At 33.8% G+C, this 9229-nt stretch overlaps 1 pseudogene across 1 annotated transcript; it reads left to right on the forward strand.

Moving 5' to 3' along the window:
- The first annotated feature begins 749 nt into the window (after positions 1–749).
- On the forward strand, positions 750–2705 carry LOC143555038 (polygalacturonase-like; annotated as a pseudogene). The gene is made up of 4 exons (XR_013139134.1): positions 750–1196; positions 1350–1639; positions 1755–1983; positions 2284–2705. The product of XR_013139134.1 is annotated as a polygalacturonase-like (transcript).
- The last annotated feature ends 6524 nt before the right edge of the window (positions 2706–9229 follow it).

A 9229-nucleotide genomic window follows, 5' to 3' on the forward strand; every position in this document is an offset into this window, starting at 1 on the left:
ATAACACTACTACAACTAATGGTAATAATAATCAAATTCATATTAAAATTAAAATATATGTAAACATATCTACTTTCATCATTGTGCTATGCAAATTCCCACATTTGCTCATTGGAAATTCTGATGCTCAAGTCATGTAGCCCGATAAGGCCACATGTAATGGCTGGTGTCACGTCGGTTTTCTATGTTATTCCTGTTATTAAGTATAGAGCCTTCTCTTCCTAAAGAGCTTGCGATGTTAAACTTCGATTGAGTTTGAATTTGAACGTTTTTTAAAAGCCAAAAGTTTTTGACTCTTTTGTAAAAACTTTTGGTTAATATAACTAGTTTAAAATTTATTTCTATACGTTATAGTAGTAGCTTATACAAATAACAATACATAGTGACCATATTAATTAAAAAGAAAAAAAATACAAATCTTAGGTTAATAACTTAAAATACATTATCCTAAAATAATTTAACTCAATGATAAGACATGTTATGTTTCTACCCGGCCCGTTAATTCCGGATCGCTCCATGATCTCCTCACAATATATATAACCGATAGTACGGTACAAACATTCACAGCAACAGAACATATGTATCGTAAACAGTGAGTTGACTTATATAACAACATTAAATTATTAAAACTATTTAGTTAATCCGGATTATTACTGCTAATTAAAAACGGTTAGAAAGCTGGTAGCTCTAAAATCTCCCCATAAATACACCCACTAACCCATCCACATCCCACACATTCACAGGTCACAATGGCTTATAACCACCTTCTTCTTTCACTAGCCACCCTCATACTTATTACTATTATTACAACAACCACCGTCTTCGCGACCACATACAATGTTAAAACCTTGGGAGCGAAAGCCAACGGCCGAACCGACTCGACCAAGGCGTTTATGTCTGCACGGACCAGTGCGTGTGCCTCAACCAAGTCCGCCACCATGTACGTTCCGAATGGAAAGTACATGGTTGTCGCGCTTCGGTTCACTGGTCCATGCAGGAACGGTGCCATCACGGTTCGCATTGATGGAACCCTGGTGGCACCGTCTAATTATTTTGTCCTTGGTAATGCCAAGTTCTGGCTGCTTTTTCATGGCGTCCAAGGTGTCACTATCGTTGGTGGCACCTTGGATGCCCAAGGTGCGAGGTTGTGGGCTTGTAAGTCGTCTGGGTCTAAAAACTGCCTAGACGGAGCTACAGTATTGAAATATTTAATTTTATATTTTATTTTTTTATAATGGAGCAACCCCTCTATCTCAGTATCTCATGATATAGGGGTTGCTCCATATATTAATATTATCCCGGGTATGTTTGTTTATTTGTTTATGTTATATTGTTTATGATTTGTGCAGAGTTTGGCGATATCAAACTCGAATAATGTTATCGTGTACGGACTGAGTTCGGTGAACAGTCATATGTTTCACATTGCGGTGAACGGGTGCCGCAACGTGAGTGTGTTGGGAGCAAACGTTATGGCGCCGTGGAATAGTCCCAACACCGACGGCATCCATGTCCAGTTGTCGTCCGGAGTCACAATTTTGAACTCCAAAATCAGCACTGGGGATGACTGTGTATCGATTGGTCCGGGTGCAACCAATTTGTGGATCGAAGGTGTCGCTTGTGGGCCCGGCCATGGTATCAGGTATTAACTTTTTATCACTACTAGAAAACTGGGTATTTTCGAAATGTTGGAAAAATTAAATTTTTTTAAAGAAGTTAATAATTTGATTGAATAATTGCATGATTACATTTTTCAGCATTGGGAGTTTAGGGAAGGATTTAAATGAACAAGGTGTTATGAACGTGACCGTGAAACGGACCACTTTTAAGGGTACTGAGAACGGTTTAAGGATCAAGGCATGGGCGAGACCAAGTAATGGATTTGTTAATGGCGTTCTATTTCAGAACACCATTATGACCAACGTCGAGAACCCGATTGTTATCGACCAAAATTACTGTGCTGGTAACAAGAATTGTCCCCGTCAGGTACATTTTTACATCATTTTCATGTACCTTTGTGAACTTTTTTTATACATAGATTTGTTTAAAATATATATATATAGTTTTTAAAAGTGTTTTGATTTCTAACTCAACAAATCTAGTTGTATAGAGAACTCAACATTATCTTTTTCTTAATTCATTTTATATCTAGTTTGATTTTTTTATTAATTACAATATTTAAGAAATCTAAATCTAAATACAAAGTTTATTAATTTCTATTTGTCTTTAAATAAATAAACTCACTTTTGGTTCGAAAAAGCATATATAATTCGGTAACGGTTGCAGGTTTCTGGCGTGAAAATAAGCAACGTGAAGTATCAAGACGTGCATGGGACATCTGCGACGAAAGTGGCAGTGCGATTTGATTGTAGTAAAAAGTATCCGTGTAGAGGAATCAAATCACTATGCAAGATGTGAATTTGAGCTTCAAGAATCAGCTCCAGGCGTCTGCATATTGTGTTAATGCGGCTGGAAAGTCTTCCGGTGTGATGAAACCTACAAGCTGTCTTTAAATTGAGTGAGTTGGCTGAGCCTGTGGCCGGAGTGTTGTATTTGAATCGCCTGGCTTTGCATTGATGATCGATTGTTTAGTGGTAGATTTATTGGACGTGATAATTGTTAATTGGGAATTTTTTGTTATATGTATTCATATTGATTGAGGATATTCTCAATCATACCCATTTTGTTATCTTTTATTTCACGAGGTTTGGTATAATTCAAGAAGTAAAGTATGCAAGTATGTAAAAAAAATTAAGGGATAAAGATGACAAAATCTATCTATAGCCGGTAGCCCAGTACCAATACAACATTAATCGATCTATCTTGATTGTTTTGTTTGTAAACGTTGTGTTTAGTCTTGTCCACTTTTACAAGGTCTTTTCTAGTTGTAAAGTCATCTTTTGACCCGTTGTAAAACTAAGAAGTAAGTTTTTTTCTTTATATAAATTATAAAGTATATATTTAGGTGATTTGATTTTCCTGATTTCCTGCACAAAACTAGTTTTATCTAGGACGTAAAATACATATTTTCATAATTTATTCGGAACATAATTTGGACATGGTTACTTTATATACAATTAACCCTTCACTAATTTCTTACAATTTTGATGATAACATTGAAATTTGAAGTTATTAGTTTGACCCTAGTCTAAAGTCAGATTATGAAAAAGACACACCATTGGACTTTTAGGAGTCTATATATCTAAAGTTTGATATTGATGATTCTTGAATTCTCATGAAAATGAGGCAGCCATCTAATTTCAAAACTGATAATGTCTAACATGTCTAAACTTGGATCATAAGGAAAGAATTGAAGAGCAGTTTGACTTATTGAGTTAACATGGTTAGTCTTGATTGTGGAATTGATATTGATTCATAAGGGTTGAATGAGTGAATATGAATACTACTTGTATATTTATTTGGGAATATTGGATTTTAATAATCCACATTAAACGGTATTGGCCGATAATAATCCCTATTCATTTTATCGCCACTGACGGTCTCAAATTCAAAAAAGTTGGCCCTCAATGGTCATCCGTTAAATATGACTTAACAGCGTTATAGTTTTTTCTGAATTTCAAACCAATATTTAGGACTTTTGATCGTTAGGAGGATACGAGTCGATTGATGTAAAACTTAGTTCGAAACAGTGCTTCAAAATGACGAAGCAATGCTTCAATTCGGGTGTTTGAACTTACAATTAACCAAAATCAAGTCGTTTAGATCATTGTTTGGAGCTAAGTTTTATATCATTCGACTCGTATTTTCCTTCCGATTAATAACCCTAAAAAGTTAGTTTGAAATTTGGAGAAAAATATAACGCCGTTAAGTCCTTTTTAACGAGGGACCATTAGGGGCCAACTTTTTTGAATTTGGGACCGCCAATTGTGATAAAATGAATAGGGATTATTATCGCCCAAGGGATTACTAAAATCCAATATTCCTATTTATTTGTGTTAAAGAACCTTTTTGTAAACGAGTTCTCTTAGTTATTTTTCCTTCTTATCTTCCTACACAAAATTAGTTGTAGCCCTTGTGCGGCCATTAGGCTATGTGTAGTGGAGGGGCTACAAAATGGGGCGTTTTGCGTCATGTGGCGCCCAGTCAGCGAAGGGTAGGTTTTTGTTTTAGGGGTGTAATGGTGTTGTAGCCTAATATATATATATATATATATATATATATATATATATATATATATATATATAGGATGAGTATCATTACAGAATTGTTAAATTATTTAAGAACTTGAAGGAACCCTCGAAACCTAACGTTTTTTATAAATTTTTTTGTATGTTAATGTTATTTAAGTGTAGTTTTATCATTTTTTTATATCTATAATTATGATTACAATTTTGAAAATTAGTTTGTATACGTATCTATGTTTTGTTTTACACATATGTAAATTTGTTGGTACATAAATTTTACACATATGTAAATTTGTGATTAATATATGTAATAAAAGTTTTTTATAAAAAGTATGATAAAACTACTCTTAAATAATGTTAAGAGTAAAGTGCCATTTTCGTCATTGTGGTTTGGCAAATAATGCGAATTTAGTCCAAAAAGTTTATTTTTTGCATATAGACCCTCCACGTTTCCCAGTTCTTGCCAATTACATCCAAATCACTAACCCCGTTAAATTTTATCGTTAAGTTAGGGGCAGACATGTCTTTTCACAATTTCTTTGTTATAATACTTATTTAAGTGAACTGCGGTTTTCGTCCCTCTGATTTGTCCAAATCAGCAGTTTTAGTCCAGTGGTTTCAAATTTGCAATTTTCTTCCCTATGGCTTTATTTCACTTGCAATTAAACCTGAATTCTCTAATCTCGTTAAGTCCGGTTGTTAACCCATTTGCGTGCCCATCATGTGACGATCATTTTTGTCATTTTTCTTCCCAAATAAACCTTAGTCCTAATTCTCGACCCCATCGCGTGAGGGGTGGGGTGGAAAAAGGAAAAAAGAATGAACAAAACTACCCCTCAGGTGAAGGGCACGCTGATGTGTTTAACGACCATACTTAACGAGATTAGGGAATTCGGGTTTAATTGCAAGTGAAATGAAACCATATGAAAGAAAATTGCAAATTTAAAACTACTGGACTAAAACTGCAGATTTGGACAAACCAGAGGGACGAAAACCGCAGTTCACTTAAATAAGTATTATAATAAAGAAAGAGTGAAAAGTCATATTTGCCCATGACTTAACGATAAAATTTAACGGAGTTAGTGATTTTGAGGTAATTGGTAGTAACTGGGAAATGTGGAGGGTCTGTATGCAAAAAATAAACTTTTTGGACTAAATTCGCATTATTTGACAAACCATAAGGACGAAAATAGCACTTTACTCTAATGTTAATATGTAAAAAAATTTTGGTTGTATAGAGTTCCTAAGAGTTCTTAATTTTTTTTAGTTCTTAAATGATACCAACCATATATATATAATATTAAAAAATAAACATGACTAGGCGATAAACTCCTCCCGCCTCCGCCCTTGTCGCCCACGGGGGCGGTGTTGTCGCCCCATTTCGCCCCTCTTTGACGCTCAGTTCGTTGAGCCTTATAAACCATTATAAAAATAAGCAGATTCTTTCGGAATCCGAAACCTACCACAGCGTGAGAACACATCAACTAGTTTTCACTTATTTTATGACCTTTATAAATAACAATAGTAAAAAAACAACAATTAGAAAAAGTGAACTTGTAGATGATATTTAACATGCTTTTATTTGTGAGACTACACATGGTAAGAGGGTGAATTTGTAAAAACGTATCAATAGCTAATACTCTATAGGTTACCCCTATCACCTATCTTTAAAGAATACATTTATAATTTTAATGCATCATTCAATATTTATAAATCTTTAAATACTATTAAAACAATATAATGTGGACATATGACCTTCTTCTAGGCTGTCCACATGTGCAATCCAGTCACCATATTTTCATTCTAATGTGCTATAATATTCTGACATGTATCATGTTGACCAAACACCAAAAAACTTATTTAAACCTTAATATTTTCCACCAAAATCATTTTAATCTCTCTCTCTCTCTCTCGACTTACTAACTCCACCATCTTTAATACTCCGGTAATGTAGATCGGGATTAATCGTTTTCCGGAAAGGTTATATATTATACTCTAATGGCCAACAATGTTATTTGATTTTCCGGCAAGGTAATATCTTTTTCCGGCAAGGTTTTCCGAAATGGTTTTATATTTATTTTAATTGTTATATAATTTTGTAATAATCTCTTTAGGTTGTATATCGAAATCCAAGATTGAATTGATATTTTGAAGTTACTATGGTTTTCCGGTAAGATTTTTGTTTTCCATTTTTGTTTGTATTTAATCTCTATCTCTCTCTCCCTATCTCTTTTGGCTTACTAACTCCACCATCCACCATCTTCCATATTCCGGTAATGTAGATCGAGATTAATCGTTTTCCGGTAAGGTTATATATGTATATATATATACTATACTCTAATGGCCAACAATGTTATATGATTTTCCGACAAGGTTATATCTTTTTCCGGCAACATCATATTTTCTTCCCTCCCTCTCTCTCTCTCTCTCGACTTACTAACTCCACCATCCACCATCTTTAATACTCCGGTAATGTAGATCGGGATTAATCGTTTTCCGGTAAGGTTATATATTATACTCTAATGGCCAACAATGTTATTTGATTTTCCGGCAAGGTAATATATTTTTCCGGCAAGGTTTTCGGAAATGGTTTTATATTTATTTTAATTGTTATATAATTTTATAATAATCTCTTTAGGTTGTATATCGAAATCCAAGATTGAATTGATATTTTGAAGTTACTATGGTTTTCCGGTAAGATTTTTGTTTTCCGTTTTTGTTTGTATTTAATCTCTATCTCTCTCTCTCCCTATCTCTTTTGGCTTACTAACTCCACCATCCACCATCTTCCATATTCCGGTAATGTAGATCGAGATTAATCGTTTTCCGGTAAGGTTATATATATATATATATATTATACTCTAATGGCCAACAATGTTATATGATTTTTCGACAAGGTTATATCTTTTTTCCGGCAACATCATATTTTCTTCCAATGGCTTAAAATTCCATAACATGTAGCATTACCGAGACTAATTTTTTTTATTTCTAAAACGATTACAACTTCAAATTTTAAATTCCAAATTTAAGTTAAAGTTTAAATTTGTAAATGGTTGGTCAATATTCCATAACGTCTAAACTTACCATCATTACAATTTATTATTTTATAAAACTATTTGATTTAAAAAGTTTAAATTTCCAAATTTAAATTAAAGTTGCTTTTTTTATTTAATTGCTGGTCAAACGTTTAAGTTGGTCAAACATTTTTAAATTGCCTGGTCAAACATTAAAGTTGATTTTAACTTTAAGTTGAACTTTTTAAATGGCAGATTAAACAAAAATTCATAATGTCTAAAATTACCATCACTAAAATTTATTATTTCTAAAACGATGTAACTTAAAATTTATAAATATTTCCAAATTTAAATTAAAGTGTAATTTTATGAATTACTGGGTAAATATTTTGTAACATCCCAAAAATTTCGAATAATAATATTTTATACATTATTTCTTAAAGCGGACAAGTTCACTTAAGATGGTAAATAAAACAATAATAGGGGAAAGATAAGTAGGCTAGATTAGATTGAATTAAACATGGACTAAAAAGGAAAGATGGGCCTTAGGTCCATGGGCTTAAGGGAGTATAAATACCCCTTAAACTCTAAATCTTTCCATTTCTATCCATCTTATTCTCCCTACACCTCCATAAAACATATCCAACCCTTCTATTTCGGCCGCAAGCTAGAGCAAGGAAAACCGAGATCAAAAATCAAACCTTTTATTGATAGGTTTTTGGGATACAAGCTAGATACAAGATCAATACTTCATAACAAGCTAGCCGTGATCTAATAACCATATAAAGGTATGTTCTTGACGTTTAAAGGTTACATTTTTATGAACGTTTTGCCATGAAACTTAACCCTAGAGTAGATCGGGTCTAGATGTCTCATAAAGTTGCAAACTTGATGATAAAAGTGGACTTAATCTATTCATTAGCTAAGGATCTAGCTAAAATGGGTTTAAAACCGATAAAGCTATGAGCTTTAGACCTAAAACAGGATAAAGGTTTAAATTTATACCTATAAAGGGTTGGATCTTGATAAGGAAATACTAACGAGAACGGTTTAGGAGGTTGAGTTGTATGTGATTAAAGGTGTGGTTTCGAGTCGTTAATCGTTTTTGAGCCTTAAAAATGATTTGTGGATAAGAAAAAAATATGAACTGGGATCACCAGACCTGAGATTTCGGCCAAATGGGAAAATTCTTGGTCAACCGTATGGTTCTCGGTCAAACATGCAGTCACCAAGAGTTCTCGGTGACCAAGTTCTCGGCCAAGAAGGGTTCTCGGCCAAGGAGGGTTCTCGGCCAAGAAACAAGGTTCTCGGTCAACGGATGAGTTCTCGGTCATCCCAGTCCTCTGTTGGGCCCAGAAAGTGGACAGTTGGGCCTGAATTAACTAAACCCATAAATGTTAAGCGCATGTTTAATATAGGATAAGTTAACTCATCATCATGAACTAAAATAAACAAGCCCTACTTAGAATCATGTTGGTTAACTTAAATACCAACTTAATCAAGTAGAAGGTTAATTAACAAAATATATATTACAGTTAGCCGAGCCCAGTTAAAGAAAGGAATTACAATAAACGGCGAGCGCAACAGGATCCAGGTGAGTTTCTAGCCCCATTTCCTTATTATGTTTTCGGGGCTGTGTGCATACTCTATGTGAATGTTAATACACTTACCTTAAATGATAAGTGTATGCCTTAATGACGATTGTGATAGTTTTGTGTGTATGCTTGACAGTACGTGAACGACCTTCGGGTATTGCACGTATTGTTAAGGCAAGTATAGTGTAGTATGTATGATATGTGTATGTGAATAAGGAAGTATGTACGACTATGATATGTATGATATTAAATGTATGGATATGACAATGAAAGGTAAGGTAAGATTAAAGGGTTGCATACCCTAATAATATATGCGAAGGTTAAAAGGGTTGCACATCCTAATAATATATGCGAAGGATAAAGGGTTGCATACCCTAATAATATATGCGAAGGATAAATGGTTGCACAACCTAACAATATATGCGAAGGTTAAAGGGTTGCATACCCTAATAATATATGCGAAGGTTATAGGGCGTAA

The sequence above is a fragment of the Bidens hawaiensis genome, unplaced genomic scaffold (assembly GCF_021521415.1).
Source record: "Bidens hawaiensis isolate Kalapana, Puna unplaced genomic scaffold, B.hawaiensis_p1.1 tig00017951_1, whole genome shotgun sequence".
Classification (NCBI taxonomy): Eukaryota; Viridiplantae; Streptophyta; class Magnoliopsida; order Asterales; family Asteraceae; genus Bidens; species Bidens hawaiensis.